The sequence below is a fragment of the Drosophila mojavensis genome, unplaced genomic scaffold (assembly GCF_018153725.1).
Source record: "Drosophila mojavensis isolate 15081-1352.22 unplaced genomic scaffold, ASM1815372v1 contig_80, whole genome shotgun sequence".
Taxonomy (NCBI): domain Eukaryota; kingdom Metazoa; phylum Arthropoda; class Insecta; order Diptera; family Drosophilidae; genus Drosophila; species Drosophila mojavensis.
The window spans coordinates 5116211-5138751 of NW_025318906.1; the positions used below are offsets into that span (position 1 = coordinate 5116211).

The 22541-nt window shown below is 36.9% G+C and overlaps 1 protein-coding gene across 2 annotated transcripts in view; it reads left to right on the forward strand.

Moving 5' to 3' along the window:
* Positions 1-22541, forward strand: part of LOC6578795 (cAMP-dependent protein kinase type II regulatory subunit) — a 42153-nt gene that overhangs the window by 5520 nt on the left and 14092 nt on the right. The gene's annotated exons all lie outside the window — the stretch shown is intronic.

Sequence of the window (22541 nt, forward strand, 5' to 3'; positions counted from 1 at the left end):
TCGCTCTTTAAAGGTTAAGTAATAGCACACAAAACTAAAGATAAGAAAACTGAGTAAATAGACTAGGCAGTTTATGTTCTATTTCTGTATATATGTGTGTCGGCTGATACGGTGCGTTCAGCACGTGAGCAATTTGGCTGACACATTTAAGCAGTCCCTAAAGCTAATAGGCAATAGCTTTGAACAGATTGCGTATACGGCGCGTTGTACGACAAGAGACAAGAGCCAAATAGCAAACACTAAATGACTTTTAAAAGCCAATTAATGCACGATATCTGCGACTCTAGACATGCCAATGTGCCAATATGCCAATATGGACTGTCAATATGTTCGACTTGTCAAATATCGAAAATCGCTTCTATATGTCGCACGCCCGCCCGCACTACAGCAACAATAACAATGCTCGTTTTGACAGTTGTTCAGCAATAGAGACAACGAGGGGACAGAAGGAGCAGAGAGTGTGGGTGGGTGGGGAGAACAAAAATTGAATTTTGTGTTTGGCTGGACGGTTTTTTTCTTTTTTTGTTTTTTTTTTTTTTATTATTCCCTTAGCTGCTGGTGCGAGCGAAATTGTTAGAAGCGTTTTTCCCATCACTTTTTTTTTATTGGCAGTAAATTAGACTTTGTGTCATCGTTCCACTTACAAAATATAAATATATATATGCGAATACTTCGTGCGAGGGCTCATTGATAACTTGTGTAGGCGATTTTGCTTGAATATCGAAACAGTGAAATTACTACTACTATTTCTCTATAGTATTGCTAGCTTTTATGCTCACATAAAAAATGTTGATTAAATATCCAATTGGAATTAACAAGAATTTGCACATTTCTTAAGCAACCTCTGCTGTTGTTTTGTTAGCAAATTCATAAATTTCAAGTATTTAAACACCTAGACTTATTTATAAATACATTTTTTAATAATACAAAATCTGTTGCACCGCATAAAAATGAGAGCACATATAAAATTAAAATAAAATAAAAAACACACACAAAACAAATAAACCGCCCACACAACACAGCCAAAAAAAAAAAAAAAAAAAAAAAAAAAAAAACACAACGAGGCAATAACAATATTTTGTGCATTTTACTTTTTATACTTTTGACTCATCGCAGACTCAATTTTAATCTCATTTGGTGTGTGGAGACTTGTGGCTGTGACTGTGACAGACTTTGAGTGTATGCGTATTAGCCTGGCTGATAAGCTATCTACATTTTTGGCTACTTGACGCAATTTGCTGGCTGCCCTTCTCTGTCCTCTCTGTCTATCTTTTGCACTTGGGCAACTTTTTGCTTACTTAATTTAAGGCTTATCAAAAGTCATATGCAAAGTTTATATGGAGACACATACAACTGATGACGTCTTTTGGTCAATCGACTCGATGGTTCTAGAGGGCGCCTCTTGTCTCTAATGACACCTCAGCAAATCAGTCTGCAGCGCTTTAATTAGAAAAAAAATTTTCATGGAGACGCAGCTAAACTTTTGACTTTACTGATTGCAAAACTTTGCCACTGAACTATGGCCAGTAGACACAAACAGAGAGAGAGAGAGAGAGAGAGAGAGAGAGAGAGAGTGAAGGGGAGAAAGAGATGGAGAAAGGGGGATTAAATGAAAGAGATGTATCTAGTGATTGACCAGGGCACATTTACGACATTATCAGCGTCTGCTGCGTTTTTACCGCGCGTAACTGCAGCAACTTAATTTTTAATCGATTTAACAATTTGCTTTAGCAGCAAGTGCCCCAAGGTCAGTTTAGATAGTTACTCTTGTTGTTGTTGTTAGGGGAAACAAACAAGTCAAAGGCTTTGCTAATACAGCCCAGCTGTGTGACGTCAATGTGTTAGCCCACTTGTTTCACCCCAAGATAAAGCCAAGTAACAGTTTTTAGCTCACAGCCTCCACAATGTAGCAAAAAACAGTTTTCTTAAATCTGGGTGGGTGTACTCGTACCTATTCAGTGCGTAGTCATCCAAATTTTTTTTTTTTTTTCAGCTGTTTCCTATGATTTGTTGTTCTATTTTTGCTATTACTGTGTGGGCATACTTCACTTATTTGATTGGTTTTTTACGACCAACACAACAAATTAAAACTCTCTGAAAAGCTATTGAAATATATATATTTGTATATAAATAAACAAAAATAAAATCCATATCGTTGACCTCTTGAAAGTATACAATTATGTAAAGAAATATATATATATACATTTTTTTAATTGTTTGTTTTCTTGACAAGCTTTGAGTATTTAACACAATAAAGCTAGCACGTTTCTTTGGAAAAATATTTATTAATAGAGCTCTATGAAGCATAAGCATGTTATCAGCGAGCCAAATATTAAAATAAAAAGAATGTACTTTGCCAGTTTCTGAAGAATCAGTGCGTGAATGCTTAAATTTAAGTAAAATATAATGCAACAAGTTTCTATAAATATGTCTATAAGCCTTTAGCTCCAAATAATAAAAAATAAATTTATAAATTAATTTTTAAACACAAAATAAAAACAAAACAAAGCAAATAAAGCACCTATTTATCATTTGAGTTACGTTTGTAGACTATATAAAAACAAAAAATAAAAACTATAAAAAATAATTAAATAATATTTGTTATGCAATTGTCTAGCTCAATGGGGCAGTAAACGATTAAATATGCCACACATACGTCATGAGGACAGCCTCCAATGGCAGACAGACAGAGAGACAGAAATTTGGTATGCGTAAGCGTGCGTTGCGTAACCGAATAAATTAATACGATTTATTGGATAATGCGCACACTTAAAATTAAGCCACTTGATAAGGAAAAAAAAGATAATATTTACAAAAAGTAGACCAGACTAGAATGTCAAATGAATCCAAAAAAAAAAGGTTACTTTGAATACTTTGGTAAGCACTGAAGCCTTGCTTTACATGGTATTTCACTTCACTGATTTTGATAGGATTCGGTAAGGACATATTTCGATCATTTCTGCCAGCCTGTCGAAACTTGGCTAAGCAAATTATGGCCTGGCTGGATGCCCACTGGCACCTCGGTGTACCTTCCGGTGGGGCTGTTTGTCTAATCAAATTTTGTTGGCTCACACTTGCAGCAATTCGTGTTCCATGCATTTTGAATGTGCCTGGGGCTATAAATCAATTAAATTTTGGAAGTGGAATGCAGCCAAGATGAGCTTGGCTCCGTGTAGATTCTGTGGGCCTTAAATATAAAAGCTAGTTAAATGGACAAACACTTTAATATTGTGTGGAGTTAAATGAGTTGTTAAACACTTTGGCTTGCAGTTAAAAGTTAACTTTCATAAAGGATTTTAAATATATATTTTAATTGAGTTTACCATAAATTTAACGTAGTGTTAAACTATTCTTCATATAGTTAAATTAATGTTGGCATGCTGTTAAATTATGTAGGGCTTTAAATAATTTGCATTACAAAAACTTAGGAGACATATTTGCATTGTTTTGAAAGGCACTTAAACATGCTGTCCAATTAAAAAACCCCAATCCAATTAACATTTTCATAATAAAGTTAATTTTTAACTGCTTTTAACTTATTTAGCAAAGATATGGCAACTCCTTGTCACATTCCTGTCACACTGAACACTTTAAGATACGGCGTTGCCATATCTGTATTCAATCTTCATAATTAACGACTTAAACTCCTATTTAACTAGCTGTCAACTGAATGTCACTTCATGACAGTTAACAATGGAACTTATGTATTTCCGTCAGTGGTGACCCAAATCGAGTTTTATTCATAGTCTTTGCTCTGCTGCATATTTGATAAGCATAACATGAAGAATGACAAATGTTTGTGTACAAATTTTCCGTGCCGATTTTCTTTGTGCCCAACAAAAAGCATGTTTATTAGTTTCCTCTTCATTGTTTGGTCTTTTCTTTTTGGCAAAGTTTATTTTTTTAAAATTGACTTGTATTGTTTGTTCAAAATTGTTTGCCTGTGTTGTTAAAAAAAATAAGAAAAAAATTGTCACAAGTTTTGTGAGCTTCGCTGCTTGCACAATTCTGGTGCCCTTTGCCCCCTGTTACTCTCTTTTTATTCCCGTCTTGTCTCACATTTCTCATCAATTCTGTGTGCTTTTGCCTCCCGCAAAAAAAAAAAAAAAAAACATGAAAAAGGTTCAAATTTCATTGTTGCTGCTATCTTGAGCGGCTTAAAAATGTTGCTGCATGCTTGTGCGGCAAATTTGTCAAAAGTGAACCCTGAATAGCGAGCGATCCGGGATAACATTTGACTTCGAAACAATTTCGCTCTCTCTCTCTCTCTCTCGCTGTTCCTCTCTCTCTCTCATCCTTTCTTCTTCAATGATGTTCAGCAAATGAAACCCTCAAACTGGAACTTTGTTATTGTGCATTGTTAAGCAGTTGGGTCAACATTTCCAGTGGCCCTGTGCATACGTTTAGCCAAAGATCAAATGCAAAGCTTCAACTCGAACACATATTTTATTATATACTATAGTTTATGAATGAGTTGTTATCCATGCAGTTTATCGCATTCTTAATTTTTAAGTGCAGCCAGCTAAATGCTGTTCGTGCTGTCATCCATCTATCGATTTTCAATTTCGTATAAGCTGCTGGTAATAAAGTTATATACTCTACAGATCCATACAGTACAACCATCCGGAATAAATCTAGTATGTACGGAAATCAATATACATTAACTATACAAAAATGTGAAATAAAAATTTTCTGAAATAAATATTTAATATACAAAAAAAAAATAAGAAATTGATAGATTTTCTTAATGCCCAAAGCTATAAACACATACATACATATATTGAGAGCTACAGCTAAAAGTTTCTGAGCATCAAATTTTCTCACCATTTAGCTTACGGAGCTGAAATATTTATGATGCTTAATAGATAAGGGAAAAACAACTTTGTATGTGATTTTCGTTAGAATTTTACTTTGACAATTTGTCACGCGCAGCAACAAAGTGAGTGTGAGTGTGACTGAGTAAGTGCGTGTGTGTGAGCCGCCCTAGACCAAAAGCACTTCAAACTTTACGCAGTTGAGTCAACAAACACAGCAAGTAAGAATCGAGCGTTACCGACTGCAGATTACTCATTCACAGTCCATTTTCTGATTTGTCACGCCCCGTCGCCGTTTCCTTTTATCTGAGCAGCGGTCAGCTGTTACAGCCGTTGAGAGCAAAATTTTTTATGAAAATGTTGGTAAAGTTACAGGCGAACAGAAATTAGAAATAGGGTGCCAAATATTTTTTAAGAGAGCACTAAGAGTGCACTGTTACCATACTCTTATTAAACAGAATATTATGATTAATCTGAGTTATGCAAACATATTTTGTATGGAGCATATTTTTAACCGTTGATATTTGTATATTCATTAACCAAAATTATTTATTGATTTTCAAATCTACACAATTTTGCTGATTTCAATTTACATTTATTTATTCAGATACACATATCTCTTAAATTATATAATGTTCTGGCAACTTAATAGTATCCTGTGTTATATTTGCTTTGCCTGTGTACATATCCTCTTATCGAGGATGATGGTGTCCAACACACTAAAAGCGCTTTAAAAGCAAACAAATGCTCTACTAGAAAAAAAAGTAAATGTATATTTTTAATAATAAATCTATATCAATTAAATAAATGCTCTATTTCTATATTTCTATATCGCACCCTCCGTCTCTCTCTCTCTCTCTCTTTCCTTCCCCCTCTCTGCTTATATTTCTATTTGTTTTTCAATCGCTCCATTTATTTTTTTCTCTTTATTTCTATTTCCAACTTGCACAAAACCAATATACTCATTTTGCTTTCATGAATGAGTATAAAAAGTAGCAAAAACAACAACAATAATGTCATGCATTGTATGCCACACGGCTACGCCCACACGCCTTTGACCAAGGGACAATGAAAAACTTGCAAAAAAAAAAGAGTATTTATATATGTATATGAAAATGAAATGAAAAAAATGTAAAAACTGTTGCTTGTGGCACATATGCATATACACATATGTATGTATAAATATATATATAAAAGAGGATGAAAAAAGTAGGAAATGGGAGCGAAAGCGACAACTTATGTTTATTTATGGCCGCATATGCTGCGTATCCTTTCTATCTCTGTGTGTGTGTATGGGTGGGAGTGTGTGCGAGGGCTGATGCGTGTGCACACTGACATTTACACACACACACACACTCTTACCAGGAGAGATTGAGAGGGAGAGAGAGAGAGATACATCCACTCACATATTAAGCAAAAACTTGCATATGCACTTTGCTGTTCACTACAAAAAGCGCAACATGTAGATATTTGCCCTTTGTAGCAGCCTTTGGCCTAACCCAATTTGATCTGACGACATAACTGTACACTGTGTGCAATATAGTCAATGCTTATAGACTCCACTTGAACTTTAAACTCAATACATTTGTCACGGCCATAAATTGAGTGTAGCCTATGCAAACTGCTGCATTTGTTACACGAGCTATATCGATAAAGTTGAGTTATCGATATCAAATGACTTTAGCGACTAGAAGAAATGAGTGAGTTATTCATCGCAATTGCACTAAGCTGCCTTTTCATTCATCAAACAAAGATCCTTTTAGGTATAAACTATCGATATGAAATCGATAGACAATGAAACTGGCATAATGTTAACAACATACATACATATGTACATATCTACCTAGAAAATGAAATTAAATGAAAAATCAGACAATTGAATATATTCAAATAAGCATCCAAGCCGTATTATATTTGTTAGCAAATAATAATTAAATAATTCATGTATCATTTATTTTAAGTGCTATTTAATTTGGGCGCCATTGTTTGCGAAAAATAAATACAATTAAATTTGATTTACTTTGTTGTTCGTATGCAAATAAGCAATTATTATGAGTGCATGAAACAAATATTTACGCTATTAATTGAGCGATAGATTGTTGAAAAATCTATTTGAAATGATGTAATTAATTCTGCTCATTTTTTCACGATGCTATAGGCAAATTGTTGGCCATTTATTTGGCAATTGTCTAAGTGGTTTCGGGCTGCGGGTTAAGTGGCCAGAACCGCAAGCCACTTGTCTATATCTATAAATGTATATTTGTATGTATATATATCTATGCTATATGATAAATATGTACATATATACATATTTTTTACGTATATGTGTGTGCGTTTGTCTTGCTTTTGTTTTGTGCGAAAATAAGTGCGACAGTTTTTGTTGAAATTTGAATATTTAAATATGCATATGGCGAGCGTTTGTCGTGTAAAATGGCCTTTACTTTTATTTATCGCTCTAGCCAAATGTCACTCGAATGTTGTTTTCATTGTTGTTGTAGTTGTGACAGCTAACATAGCATGCGATATCTTTACGACTTGGCACAGTTTAGAATGTGGGTGAATTGATTGCAGGGGCAGTCCGAGCAGATGGAGAGAGAGGAAGGGAGAGTGTAAGAGAGGCGCTTGACACAGACTGGTCTGCATATATTTAAGCTCAAGTGTGTGTTACCATATATCAACAACAAATGTGTGTGTTTGTGTGTGTGTGTAGATCTATATTTACTGTTTATTCAGTTGCGCTAGCCAAATGCAGCTAATGTGAAGTGCAAATTCAAATGCAGTTGTTGCCTACACTTGAGCTACGACAGCCACAGGACACACACACACACATACTGTGGTATACTTGACGTCAGCCTTGGGCTCACTTCCTGAACTCACACACACACACACATACACTCTGGCTGACAGGGCTTCGTGTGTCGTCATATGCATCTGACATTAATGGGACTTGACCAACGTACTGAGGCTCTCAGGCTGGCCTGGCCTGGCCTGGTGGGACATGTTAAGTGATTTCCAATGCAGTTGCATTTGTCGCTCGAGTCATTTGCATAAATGTACCGCAAAATGCCACAGCAACAAAAATAAACCAAATGCTTTGCATAACAAATGAAAATTTAAGTTTTGTTTTCTACATTTTGCGGCTTGTTTAGCACATTTTGCACATTAACCCACATGCAAAAAGGAAATGACTGCTTGCCCGTTACTCTGTGTGTGTGTGTGTATATATATATACATATGTATATACATGTGTGTGTGTCTATTGTTTTCGCGCACGTCGGCCATTTTGCATTTATTTTAGCCCAAGACGAAGGCAATTGCCAGCTGGCATTTCGCATTTCCATTTTCCACTTTACCTTTTTTTTGTACTTTTTATTTTTAGCAATGCCTCGACCCAGTTTATAAACGGCTTTAAGGGAACACGGCTTAACATATTTGCATTTACAGCTTGGCCCCGCCTTTAAGGCTTTTAACTGGGCTAAAATTAAATTTTGAATGTTAATTTAGAAATGGAATTGAAAATGGAAATCTTTGGAAATATTCTTGATTTTTAACTACAAATTCTTCTACTTTGAACTAGATTAAACTTTTATAAATCCGTTAATATTAAGCATAATTTTATATTTTTCATTTGCATTTAAGAAGCAGACAAATGCGCACTGAGATCAATTTAATAATTTATAAAATTTATATTTAATAATTTATATAAATATAAACTTCATCTCAAATATATAACGATAGTAAATATACTTGAGCTGGTTCGTAATAATTATTAATTGCAATTATCATATATTTTTCACGTCAGCTAACAAAATTTTTCTTTTACAGACCCTTCTATACAGCTACAGCTATACAACGGTTACAATAGATGCGCCATTGTGAATGCGCTGGTCCGTTTTACAAGCTTAGTTGCAGCTGCTTTCAATAGCATTTGAAATTGTGTTTGCTATGAATAGTCAATATATGCAAGCTACACCAATTTAGGCTAATTGGCTAAAAACGGAACCTGCATGCAAATGCCAATGTGTATGTGTATGTGTGTGAGTGTATCAGTATGCGTGTGCATGCATGCATATTTGTGGCCCTTGCACTATTTGTTACTGGCAGCAAATAATGTGCTCACAAATGTATGCTATATTAATTGCTTTTGCGCGTGTGAGTGTGTGTGTGTGTGTGTGTGTAAGCGTGTAGGTGTGTATCTGCATTTGCTGTTTTACTTGGACTCCTCTTGCGCTGTCTCTCTCTGTCTCTCTCTTTCTCTCACTCGCTTTTGAAATTCGCTTTATATTTATGACTGTGTGCCGTTGATTTTGTTGTTGTTCGCCTGCCTTGTTAATGACAGAACAAAACACTTTTAATTATCAGCGCGCTAACACACGCCAGCTCACACAAGCACACACACACACACACAGTCATATATACTCACAACATATATGTATATAGCTCTTCCTGCCCATTTATTGACTGACTGTCATGCAATGTCTTAGCGCAATCTGAATGCCTTATGCTTCTTGTTGCTCTGCCCTGCTATTATCTGAGCCCTATTGCCAGCCTGTTAATTACCAACAAAAATAACAACAACACTGTTAGCTGTCTTCTTTTATAGCTTGTTACTTTTCTATTTTTCTTCATTTTTTTCATTGTGCGGCTTGTTTGCGCTTCGCACGCGCCGCTTGGCAGCCACGCGCACCAATTTCACCCAAAAAGTCGGTTTTAAATTAAGCGCAACAACAACTAGAAGAGCAACAGCAACAGCAGCAACAACAACAACAACGGCGATAACAGCCCCAACAACAAGTGCGTCATGTAGCTAAACGTTTTGTTACAGCACATAATCGCCGTAGATGTACTTGTACTTAGCTAAATAGATACACACATACACAGATACACACATACACACAGCGCGCTACATAGATACACACGACGGCACAGTAGCTTTTATGTAAATGTTGTTATTGTCTGTGTGCGGGTAAACGGGCTAGTGTGTGTGTGTGTGTGTGTGTGGGTGTTACGCTTTTGGCTTTAAAAAGCAGCTGCGTTTGGGCCGTAATTGCGCTCTAATTTAACGCTAATGAGCACCAAATCATTTGGCCAGCCAGTTTGTCATTCCATCGGCAACAGCAAAGGCATCTTTATCATCATCATCATCATCATCATCATCATCATCTTCTTCTTCATCTGCTGGGCAAACAGTTTTATTAGAAAATTTTGTGCGTAGGCACTTTTGCATATTTGAAGCCGTCTATTTATTTACAGCTTTGGCTACATCGCTTTTAGTGCCTTCGACACTTTGAGAGCAAGGGTAGAGCTCTGGCTGCTGCTCGGATTTGAGCAGAGCCGCGACCCAGCTCCGGGCGAGTTCAAGTCCAGCGTTGCTGCTGCTGCTGCTGCTGCTGCTGGGCTTCATTGTCTGGCTTTCTGTTTCAAGGACTCGTTTTAAAAGCTTTAACTTTACAACTTTTTACGCTTTACACTTCTTTTTTATTATTTTTTATTATTATTTTTTTTTTCTGAGGTCAGGCACATTAAGTGCGATATTTATGGGCGGAAAGTGGAGGGCAAAAGCTAGAATACAAAGTTGCATTTAATGGCTTAAACTAGATAGTTCCTGCACTACAATATTGCAGAGCGAACCTGTGGCTAGACATATGCAGTTTATGACATGCTGTTCCTAAACGATTATTTATATATATGTATATTTGAGACTATAAAATTGTAATCAGGACTATTTAAATCAATTCTTTAATCTTATTACAACTTAGTGAAAAGCTATCCATGTCAAATCTTTTGCTATGAAAGGTCAATAGAAAGATTCTTGATCTAGTTAGCATTTCTAGTGTATTCCAATTGGATTATTATATCGATAGCAAAGCTTTCATAACTTTTGCCATTAAATGAATTTGATATTTGTTTTATTTAATCCACTATCAACTTAACCCAAACGGAGTCGCTCGTTAAATTACAATTTTCCATTTATTCTCCGTGGCGCTGCTTCACTTTTATTAAGCGAAAAAACTTTTTCACCACTTGACATTGGAACTGTGAAATCAATTTCACTTGCTAGACAATTTTATGCGACATTTTCGCATAAAATAAAAAAATACCGACAAGAAGAAAATGCCATTGCCTTGGAATATAGCAAACCCGATTTTAAGTCTTATGTGCACAAGAGCAAATCCAATAGATTATAAAATAATTGAATCAAAGGCAAAGACAAAGACCAAGTGGGTTGGTGAAGGGATGGGGGCGGGTGCGTGGGTGATATGGCAAAGTTAACGTCAAGGGTTAACTGACAAGTCGTTGTCTTCATCGTCGTCGCCGTGGCACGCAATCAAAAAACCGAATTCCAACAAATTGCGTTGAATTTACAACGAAATGTGATATATACACAAGTCATTCGATGTCCCGACTCAGCCCAGTGCCGCAACATGCCCGATTTCTGACAGCGAATTTCGCTGTCTGACTTAGAAATTCCATTTGACAGCAACAGCTATAAATGCGCCCCTAACAAATGTTAGCTTGGCTGCCTCTTTATATATATGTATATATATATTTTACTTGGTTACTGCAAGTGCTTGGCATGAGTCAGCCCTTAGGCTTGAGCCATGTGCTAATGCCATTTGAATTAGTAGTGGCTGCTTCCCACTCTACTTGGCTTGCCCTAACACCTCTTCTATAAACTACTCTCTGCTGGCAAACTAGTTGATTTTGCACAACTTCGCATGCTCACTTAGTACTTTTATATTCTATTAGGAATCTTTTGGTTCTTCGTTACTTTCTAGTTAGCTCTTACCGTGTCCTTTAATCTTAACAATCCGTTTATCTATCTTTACAAGTTAACCAGCTATCCCTAATGTCTACTCGCTACTAGCTCAACACTCTTGTTTGATTGCTATATATAATTTCGTATTACTCTATCTTATTTGTTACTATTAGACACTCTCAGCTCGTCCCTTTCTACTCGCTACTCGCTACTCGTTACTTCTTACTCGCAACTCGCTACTCACTATGGCTACTTGCTACTCGATACTCACCATTGGCTACTCGTTACTCGCTCGATAGTTATATTGTTCATTACCTACACTTTCAACTCTCCCGATTTCAGCTCGACAGTCGCCCATTCTCAGCTGCCTATTCGTTATCTTTTACTCTTTATTCTGTTCCGCATTGCTGTCTTTTCGTACTTTGCTACCTTCTTTCTGCATTAGAGACACTTAACTCCGTTCACCTTGTGCGACTCCCTAATCCCTTACATCACTTTCTTCGACTCCCTATTCGATATCCCTCACTCGTTAACCTCTCAGCCCACTCGCTGCTCGTCGCTGTTAATAAATCAATACCCAGGCGTCGCATTTTGACGAAACATTTCAAGCTGATAACCTTTTTACTTTAACGCCGCTGGAGCTGATGAACGGGGCTAACAGGGCCAGCAAGCACACCTTGAATACACATACACATACATACACAGGCACATACATATGTATGTGGAATATGTATGTATGTATGTACATATTCAGGTACTCACTTATGCACACACAATGCAAAAACAAATAAGCATTTTGCCATTAAAGTTGCGTGACGAACTGAAATTTGCGCCAAAGACTCGCGGGACTCGTTCGTTTACTTCTTTTTATATATGTATATATATTTTTTTTATTAAGCTTCCAGCACATATGTGTATTTATATTGTGTGTGTGTGTGTGTGTGTACGTATGTTAGCTCTGACATTTACGGTTGTTGCGCTGCTCTCTGTTGCCGTGTGCCCGTCGTCGACATATGTATGTATAGCCCGGTTCTGGTTTTTGGGTTTCTCTCCATCTGCTCAGCTTTTGGCTCGGCCGCCCTGAAGTATGCCTTGAAATTGCTTTGATGCCTCGCATGTGTTTGTGTGGGTGCTATGCACTGGTGTGTGCGTGTGTGTGTGTATGTGTCTCTATATGTGTGTAATTTTTCTTGTCACAATGAGCGGGACGCGTGTTTTAGCGTGGCGGCTTTATGGTTGAGCTATATGTAAGGCCATCCACCACCCAGCACTAAGGACGACTTTTTTGCTTGACTTGCGGAAAATTAAGTGCTTGTCGCAGGAAAAAAGCAGATTCATATTCTCCTTCATTTTTTCTCATTTTTTTGCGTTCTGCCACTTTGATGCATTGACCGGAAAAAGCTGAATGCAAAACTGTACGATGCTTTCTCGCAATGATGAAAACCAAGACAGCTAGCTGGGCACATGTATTTGAAAATACATTAAGTTAAATGTCAGTGAATACATTGAAAGCACTGTTGAAAAATGAATTTTGATTGAGAATTTCTGAATACATTATTCATTTGACTTGATTTAACATTTATCTTAAATTTATCCTTAGTAAACTCTGATTAAAGCGAAGCTTAGTTGATTTTTAAACTATATATTTAATATATAATATATATATTCATTTTTGCCCCTTATTACAGTTTCAAAAATTTAATTCTTGCATTTTTCCGGCCATGGCCGAAAACAGTTTCGAGTAGCTCATAAATTGGCCATTTTAATGGCCTCTATGCAGCATATTAAAATATTTTGTTTGCATGCTGCTCAAATGCAATGAAAATCAAATTTTAATTATGCATTTTCGGGCAGCCACAAACTTTGCGGCTCACAACGTTTATGGCCGAAATGCGGGCTAACTTTTTAGGTGGGCAGCAGCTACAGCAACAACAACAACCACAACAACAACAACAACAACAGTAGCAACAGCAACAGCTTTGCAAAGCAGCCCAATGGGAATATTTATTTATGTACTGCTTTGCTTTTGTTGTTTTGTGCCAGCTAGTTGTTGTTGTTGTTGTTGTTGTTTTTGGTCAGGTGTTGTGCCAACTGAAAATCTGCATTTGCCATTTTGCCACACTAATTTTCCAGCATTTTTCAATTGATTTGTTTTTCACTTAACTGCAAATTTGAAAACGTCACGCTAATTTGAAAAATGACCGTTAAAAATATTTCCTAATGGAAAATCATAATTGCATGGCATATAGTTGAGTACGGAAATTATAAATCGCGCTACTAAAAAATCACCTGTGAATCTTATATTATCAGAAAATGAGGTAAATACTATTGATTTTTTTGCAACGACTTTTCTGAATTGAAGTGGATTTTAATGTGTTTTCTTCTGTGTGTTCTTAACTCTTTTTATCCTATTCTGTCTTTCTACCTAAATTTATATCCACTTTTTTCCTTCTGTCTTTCTCTATATCTATATTTTTTTACCTCAATATGCCTCTTACAATGTATCTCTATATCTCTCTCTCTCTCTCTCTCTCTCTCTCTCTCTCTCTCTCTCTCTCTCTCTCTCTGTCTATCTATCTCTCCCTATGCATCTTTCTCCTCCTTCATCTTTCTCAGCTCTTAAAACTGTCCGTCTAGAGCTGAAAATCTGTTCCAGAAACTAATCCCCTTTTTAATATCGCCCACTTCTTAACCTGCTTATACAGAAATAGGGTTATGTCTTCCAAAACCTACGCTACATTTCTTGCATATCAACCAGAAATTAAAGCACATTACATATTCAGCGCTGTGCATTTCATTTTAACCATCGATTTTATGTGGCTCTGTGATATATTTATGGGCTTTTGGCTGGCCATCAGCAAGCTGCTCGTATCATTGCACTTGAGTTAGTTGTCCTGGCCTTCAGTCTTCAGCCTTTTCCCTTGCACGTCCACGAACACGAGCTCGGTCATGTCCACGTCCATGTTCATGCATTTTATTTATGCGGAATTGATTTTGCCCCGCCCATATTAACACTTGACCCAATTTGAAAAGCCAACACACTTCAGCGAGAGGTCAAGTTGGGGAGGCGTGCTGTAAGGGAGGCGGGGTGCGGCAGTCGTTGTTGGTGGATACCAATGGCACTGGCATATGCGCTGGACATAATAATTAGGCAGACAGAGAGGCGGAGACACAGAGGCCGAGCGGAGATTCCGGCCCCAACTGTTGCCATTTGTTGTCCACTTTGGCTAATTATTGGGAGTGTGGCCAGCCTTATGAAGTCACTTAAAACTTGCGCACAGGTGTTCTCAATTTTTTCTGTTATGCTGTTGACGTAATTCGATAGCTGCTGTCGTTTACTGTTAGATATCTACCTGCCTTACCTGGAAGAGACATCACTTCTTGCTGCTTGTTTCCTCCTCTTCATCTGGTTTTTCTCTTTGTGTGGCATCTGTTGATGTCGCTGTCGCCGCCTGTGGCATGTCCTCGAGTTTAGTTCGCATAGATTTCAATTTGTGTTATGCGAGACGACAATGAAATGCTCCCAAGGTCAGACAAATGCACACAAAAACACACACGCACACACACACACAGACAGACACAGACAGACACATACTCTCCCACACACTCTCTCTGAGCTTGGCCAATATGTATGCTGACTGCAAATTCGTATTTATTGCTCTGCTCACAGTTCACAGTTCTTGTAGCTTAAGCTTAAGCACTGATTGGGAAACTCAAAGGAAAATAGTAATAGGAAATTACTTTGATATCCTTAAGCGCGCAGTTGGCTAAGAGTGAACTTGTCTATAAAAGGTATATACATACACTTCGCGTCATCAGGTTAGCGCCCCCCCTTACACTCATTTTCTTTTACGTTTTTCTCTTTGCCTATTGCACACAACTTCTTTTTTTTTTTTTTATTTCATTATCATCATATGAGATGTCTCTCATACCAAAAAAAACCGCGACGGAAAACCCGTTATGTTTTATTTTCTATCCTTCTCTATTTTCGAAAAAAATGTGTGCACTTATTTTGCGTCATCAGATTAGCGCCCCCAAATGCAATTGTAATTATCTTGCTTATTTTGGCAATTACACTCACCAAATTTTTTGTGAAGCTCAAAGTATTCAATATATTTATAATATGGGTAAAGAAACAGATTTATCTTTGGTTGAAAATCAAAGATTGAGGCATACTTTGAATCTAGACTATACAACCATAAAATTGCTGAAAAATCAGGAAAAAACACAAAACTAAGTGGCAATTTTCTTACAAATAGGGAAAACTATGGAAAAAACTATATAAGCGGCAATAATCAAGTGATTTCAGAAGGAAATAGAAGAGCATTAGTTCGAGAAGCTTCGAATTCCCACGAATCGACCACCAAGATTAGGGTTAAAATCAGTGTTAAGACGAGCTTATCAACGGTCTAAAGAGCAATTAAAAAAGTTAATTACTTAAAGAAACAGAATGTAAAAAAAAAGTCACCAGTCGATATGCTGAGAAAAGAAATACGCATTAATTTTGGCCGGGCGAACATGACGTGGCCTATCCAATGGCAGCATGTTGGCTTTTCTGATGATAAAAATTGAATTTGGAAGGAACTGATGGCTATAATTATTATATCCATGACCTACTCATAGAAGAACATTATTTGGAACGGTTTCCAAGCCGCTGCGGCGGGGGTGTGGTGTGGCATTTGTGTAGGTATCAATATCTTACTACAGCACTTGCAAGCTTCAATTTTTGACATCGCGCATGAACGCATAGGACCATAATATCGTGTTTAAAACTGCTGTTCCGCATTTCTATAATCTGTCTGAAAACCGGCATTAGATTTTCTAGCATGATAATGCCCCAATTTAGACCGCCCGATCCCTGAAGTCCTAGATTCAGGGCCAAAAAATTGATCTCATGTAGTGGCCACCATACTCACTCGACCTTAATATCATTGGAAACGTCTGGGGATGGTTGGTCAGGAAAGTATATGAGTCCGGAAAGCATTATAGTACAAAAACAGAGTTAATCGAAGGTACTGAACACGCTTAGTCAACCATATCCTTGAATAATATTGAACAACTTTATAATTCCATTTCTAATCGAATTTTTTAAGTAATTTCAAACAAAACACGGCACTACGCACTACTAATATTACTTAAAAATAACAATAGCTTAAAATACAGGTGTTATTTTTGGTCATTAGCTTAAATAAATTGAATTTAATGCAGGGGGCGCTAATCTGATGACCAAATTTTTGTTACATATTTTTTGTACATTTTACAAAAAAAATTATTAAAAAATAATCTTTATTGTTACAGTAGCCATTCTTTTTGTATTTTAAAGAGAAATAAATGGAGTATAATATAAAAAAATTTCAAAGATGGAGCTCTGATGGTTTAGATTTTATTTAGCTTTGAGGTTGAGTGTAAAGGGGGGCGCTAACCTGATGACGCGCAGTGTATATATTCAATAGAAGTTCTTGCTAGTGAAGCTTGACTAAAAGGAAAATCTTGTTAGTTTCCTCGGTATGTTTTCTTTCCGTGAAACTTTTGAAAATCCTCTTTCTAAGCAGACGATAAATAAGCGATAATGTTATGCATATACATTCATATGGAAACTCTAGAGGACTTAAGCTTCTACGGATCACAATAACAGTTATCCCTCAACTCAATCTTGTGGATAGGAAAAATCCATTCATTGAAATATATTCAAATATATAGGCCCAGCTCAGATAGGATATATGCAAGACAGATATGATATATATAAAAGACAGCAAAGGGTTGTTCTCCCATTTTCAGTTATTCAGATAATGAAGAAAAGTATCTGACGCCAGCTCGAGATTTTTCCAACTAAAGTATCTGCTGACAGCAACTCTTTATTCAGTTCAAAATTTTGAGCTTGAAGGACGCATGTGAATTGCATTTGCGACAAGTTTCAAATTCAATTACAGCTCAACTTAAACTGAATTTGCTCTAATGCAGCTCGAGCTGTGAGTGGAGCATAAGCTGATGGAATACTGGCTGTCTGAGTCTGTGTCTGTGTGTGTGTGTGTGTGTGTGTGTGTGTGTGACACACTCTTTGACTTTGCGACACTCACACAGATATACATATGTGCTGATTAATGCGAATCAAGCAGAGTAATGAGTGCGAAGAACAGCTACCTACCTGTTCGTGTCACCTGCAGCCCAATCTGTTCGCATCTGCTGGGGATCAGGCGCTGTGGGCAGCAGCTGCACACACGTAAACCATAATCATTTTACGCACACATCAGGGAACGGGAGGGAGTGGGAGTGGGAGCGTGAGTTGGGTTTACTCTTGCAATTGCGACAAAAACGGCCAAATTAAGTTGGCTAATTCCATAAAAACACTGCAACGAGCTGAGCAAAAACGCGATCATCATCGCTCTAAGAGATGATGAGCATAACCGCAGCTGCTGAACCATGTGCGTACTTCAGCCGACAAAACGTGACTTGCTAAAATAACTAACAGCATGTAGGTGTGGGCGTGCCGTGTGTGTGTGTGTGAGTGTGTGTGCGGCATGTGGCAACAACTCAGCAGGACGCAGCGTGCATAACATTAGCGAAATTGCTTAAACTGATTTGCGAGCAGAAAACTTTTACTTTATTTAAGTGAAAACTTTTAGATTTACAGCCAAAGATATTGTCGGCAACTGTCAGTGGTTGAGCCAATATATAATAAAGATGCGAAAACAGCATGCTTTAAGAGGGCGTAACAATTAAAGAGACTAGACAGCTTTAAGAATGCCAACTGAAGTAGACTGCTGATTGCGCACACATAAATTAGATAAGAGGCGTGAAGACAGCCCCAATGGGGAATAGACTAGACGTGAGGTTAGACTAGACGGGCGAGTATGCTGGAAGGGAGGGGGAAGACCAAACGAGAATGCAGACAAAAGACTTGAGAGAATATGAAACTATCTTAAAGGGAGGACAAGCAAACTGGTGAAAAGTGACAAAAGATTTATAGAGACAGTCGGAGAGAGACAGAGAGAGAGAATTCGAGAGAGAGAGAGGGAGGAAGGAAGAAGATTCGACGAGTCTAGCAGCGAATTCATGGAGGAATTTAATAAGTTACCAGACGAGAGACCAAATTCTGAGATTAAGTTCATATAAGAAGCTGTATGAGAAACTGAAACAGAGATGAGAAGCTATATAAAATAATAAAAAATAAATTTGCAGGGTGAAAAGTTTCAGCAAAGAAGAGTATATACAAGAGAGTAAATACAAGGTACTAAACATTATTAGAAATTTAAACCTTTATTATAAATACGTGTATAAATCTTAACCTATGAAATGTCATACTTCCTAATGAATAAAGAATAAAGTAATTGATTGAACAAGTTTGTAATATGCATTACAACAAAAACATTCAAGCAATTTAGGTTATTTACCATTCCCTATATATTCTCTATTCTCCGCTGAGCGTTACTTGTAAAAGTTTCTAAACTGCAGTCAAACAGTATTTAAAGCTATCTCATCCTGAATCAAGAGGGGGATGAGAAGTAAGAAAAAAAAAAGCTGCGCACAAGTTGGCAGCGCTTGACCTCAACTGTTGCCAGATTTGGCAATTTGTCTGCAGCTGAAATTGCAGTTGGTGACATTGCGCATACGCCCCAACGTACACAAATGCAATTTGCCAGCCACACTCGATGCTGCATTTTTCCATCTGTCTCTGTCTCTGTGTTCCCCACTCGCGCTGCGGAACTAACAACGGAAATTGTAAGGAAATGAGCATGGCTTAAGTTTCTCTCTGTTGGCTCTAGCACGCGTCCACTGCTGTTCCTGCTTCGGCTCCTGCTCCTCCAACCAACTTTTGGTGTTTGTCTACTCGTCTAATAGCGAGGACCTTTTCTGCTCTACTTGTGTTGGTCCGTGCCCGTATAGAGCTGAAGCCGCTTAACTCGATTTCATGCCAAACTGCAACTCGTCCAATCGTCAGTCTGTCCGTCCGTCTATCTATCGTTTACTTCTGCGCTATTTTAAGCTGTCGCTTTGAAAGCACATAATTTATTTATGCAGTGCATTGCGTAGTCTCTAAGTAAACCGCCTTGACCCACTAATTGGCCGCCTCGTCGCAGCCAATAGCAACAAACAACTCGCCCAGTCGCCAATAGTTTTATTCTGCTTTTTTCTTTTTATATTTTTTCTTCTATTCTTGTTTCGCATTTTCTTGCTGCGCCTATTGATAAAATCGCGTTGACTCAGTTCATTTATTCGCCAGACAGGTGTGTGCAGCCATTGAGAAATACATTCTTTTCACTTTACGTAAACGCACTTATATAGTATAAGACTATATGTTTCAAATATTAATATAATATTGCTTTGTTTTAAATGACATTAATAAAATATTATTATTATATTTTGATTTAAGTGACTTTAATTAAATATTAAATAATTAATAACATACATGTAAATAAATAATGAATATTAATATTTCTGTATTTTCCTAATTAATTTTAATTTTCTCATTAATATTTTCAACTCGAAGAATTTTTCCATATTATTACATTCCCAAAAATATTTAAATATTATTTTTATAATTAATGCATACATTTATCTGCATACATTTAATGCATACATTTATCTTCACTTTCCCAGTTAGTTTTTCGTCTTATTAATAATTGCAACTTCAAGAATTTCCTCACTTTGTCCTTAACTTTCATGAAAATGGAATCACTTCTTGAAGCTTGCATAAATCTTAGTCAAATACTTTCAGCGCAAGTTTTGAGTGCATGCTACACACTCTCAGCTACTCGCCGCAGTCAACATATATTTTGCACTCACTGTTGCAACCCCCGGCAGCTGCTGGCTTAACCGCTCCAGGATGCCAGCGTGAAGTTCATTGAAAAGCTCTAGCTACATAAATATTTATAAGTTTGAGTCAAATATGCGTAATTATGTAAATTGCGCATTGAGCTACAGTTATTGTTGTGTGGGCGCAGCTCTGCCTCAGCTACGCCTCTTTCCCCCCTCATCTGCCCCTTTGATTCTACAGCAGCTAAGTATTCTCGTTTGGCTGTTGAAAAGTTGCCCGCAACATTTTATTTGTCGTAATTTTGGAAATTAATTTTTGCCCCGGCTGACGACGCAGGCACAGGAGCAACAGCAGCAACAGTTGTTGTTGTTGTTGTTGCAGTTGTTGCCTGTTTGCTGCGAATCAACACACGCACACACACACCCTCGCGCTCTCTCCCTCTCCCTCTCTCACTCACTCTCTTTTTGTATACCTACACAGTTTGTGTTTTTGAGCCGAACTTTTTCAATTAAGTTCATTAATATTCAACTTGGCCTGCGGCCAGAAAGCGACGAATAAATAAATATTAAAATCAAAATTACAAACTAATAAAGGCTGCCGTCTGGCACCTCCTAGCCAATCTCCTGTCGAGTTTTTTGCTGTCACATTTGATTTTAGCCCATTTAGCCAACTGCCAATTGCCAACTGCAAATTGCCAATTGACAATTGTCACTTGACTGTTAAATGCTTCTGGCCATGTTCTGCACTAAGTGCTATAGCAAATATTCAACCAAGCAGTTAGCTATCTTTCCAGCCCCGCTACCTCCTCCCTACCCCGCCCACATGGCTGCATAGTTTATGCATAATAGAAATATGTAAATTGCTTTGTTTTTGCATTTCTTGACAGCAAGAAAAACTTTTCAAGTATTTAATATTGCGTTCGTGCAGAAATAACGGATAATGCGATTAAGTCATCGTAGAGAGAATGAGGGAATCAGTGGGTGGCAGGGTGTTAGCGAGAGGGTGAGCTCGGGGTAGCCAATTTTCTGAGAAATTTCAAATTAATTGGAGCATTTAGAGCATGAAGAGCTCTGCTCAGCTTGTGACAAATATAACTATATTAATATAATCTAAAACACAATTAATTAAACAGGCAAATCGTTGGCTAATTAAATGAACTAATTATGTTAAATAATTAGAGAGGTGTTTGGCAACTAGTTGAGTTGGCATTCTGGTAATTGTATGAGCAATTTATTGATTCGCAATGTTGAAATTGGGGATGAGTTCATGGGGTTTTGGGGTTTGATAGATACTGAATAGTAACAATTAAGATAATGAACATAATTATGACAATGATAATGTTGTTAACAATGACAATACTATTAGAAATAAATGAGTAATATTTATAATAATGATAATGACTATTGTAATGCCAATGCTTATGACAATGATAATAATAATGATAATCCTAATGATTAGGCTAGCAACAATGAATGTTTATATGATGACAATGATAATACTAATGATCATGACAGTGACAATTATAATCAATACATACAAATCTAATGATGATTAATAGTAATGATAATAATCAAAATGATGGTGATGATGATGACAGTAATAATAACAATAATAATATTAAAGAAAATATTGATTGAAGATAATGCATTAAAAAAAGAGCTTAAATTAGATAACTATTACAAGAGCATAAAGCGAGTGCAGCTGATGAATTATTCAGTCATTATGCATACGTGTATATAAATATATGAGCTACTATATATTTCACAAACACACACACAAATATCTCTTTTTGTGTATGAAATTTCGTGGCATCGCTGCAGTCGCATAATTGACATGAAGCTCACGTTCTACGTTTTCTACGAACGCAACAAGCCGGCGACAAAATCTGAAAAAAAAAAAAATGTATATATATATATTTGTAAATGTAGTTATACACATATATTCAAAATAAAAATAAAAACAAAACAAAAAGAAGAAGAACAACGAAAAATAAATTGTGCAACGTTGAATCACGCGCTGTTCGATGACGCGAATAACAAACGAATGAACTAAAGTTATGGTAATGTTTATAGTTCTTGTTGTTGTTGCTGCTGCTGGTACTGTTGTTCTTGTTGTTGCAGTTGTTTACATTTGTATGGCTGTTGATGAGAGGTGTTGAATTGGGAATTGTATTGTAGCTTCCGTGGATAGTCAAAAAGTAATAAAACAAACA